This window comes from Suricata suricatta, chromosome 1 (assembly GCF_006229205.1).
Source record: "Suricata suricatta isolate VVHF042 chromosome 1, meerkat_22Aug2017_6uvM2_HiC, whole genome shotgun sequence".
NCBI classification, from domain to species: Eukaryota; Metazoa; Chordata; class Mammalia; order Carnivora; family Herpestidae; genus Suricata; species Suricata suricatta.
In genome coordinates this window covers 133,780,189-133,781,333 of record NC_043700.1, presented here as the reverse complement: position 1 = coordinate 133,781,333, position 1,145 = coordinate 133,780,189, and the positions used below count along the sequence as shown (strand labels likewise).

Genomic DNA, 1,145 nt, shown 5'->3' with positions numbered 1-1,145 from the left:
GTATATGTATGCATGTAGATACACCTATAATATTACAGATATGTATATACAGACACACACATATGTAATATATGTATATAATAGTTGCTTAGTAGAAAGTAGTTATGAGTATTGTATGGACATATAACTTGTGTAAAGACATTTAAAAATGGACATTATAGTCCCTGGTGTGATTCCGTCCTGCACGGCTGTTCTGTGGAGCAGTAGTCGATTCTCTCCGTCCGCCTTCTCTCCCACCTAAGTGCACGCCCACCACCTCATGGAAGATTCGATGGACATGGATATGAGCCCCGTGAGGCCCCAGAACTATCTTTTCGGTTGTGAACTAAAGGCTGACAAAGATTATCATTTTAAAGTGGATAATGATGAAAACGAACACCAGTTATCTTTAAGAACGGTCAGTTTAGGGGCTGGTGCAAAGGATGAATTGCACATTGTTGAAGCAGAGGCAATGAATTACGAAGGCAGTCCAATTAAAGTCACACTGGCAACTTTGAAAATGTCTGTGCAGCCAACGGTTTCCCTTGGGGGTTTTGAAATAACACCACCTGTGGTCTTACGGTTGAAATGTGGTTCAGGGCCTGTGCATATTAGTGGACAGCACTTAGTAGCTGTGGAGGAAGATGCAGAGTCGGAAGAGGAAGAGGAAGAGGATGTGAAGCTCCTTAGTATATCTGGAAAGCGTTCTGCCCCTGGAAGTGGTAGCAACGTTCCACAGAAAAAAGTAAAACTTGCTGCCGATGAAGATGATGATGAAGATGACGACGATGATGATGATGATGATGAAGATGATGATGATGATGATTTTGATGATGAGGAAGCTGAAGAAAAGTCTCCAGTAAAGAAATCTATGCGAGATACTCCAGCCAAAAATGCACAAAAATCTAACCAGAATGGAAAAGACTCAAAACCATCAACACCAAGATCAAAAGGTCAAGAATCTTTCAAAAAACAGGAAAAGACTCCCAAAACACCAAAAGGACCTAGTTCTGTAGAAGACATTAAAGCAAAAATGCAAGCAAATATAGAAAAAGGTGGTTCTCTTCCTAAAATGGAAGCCAAGTTCATCAATTATGTGAAGAATTGCTTCCGGATGACTGACCAAGAGGCTATTCAAGATCTCTGGCAGTGGAGGAAGTCTCTTT

At 41.0% G+C, this 1,145-nt stretch overlaps 1 pseudogene; it reads left to right on the top strand.

Moving 5' to 3' along the window:
* The first annotated feature begins 219 nt into the window (after positions 1-219).
* Positions 220-1,145, top strand: part of LOC115301738 — a 4,602-nt pseudogene continuing 3,676 nt past the window's right edge.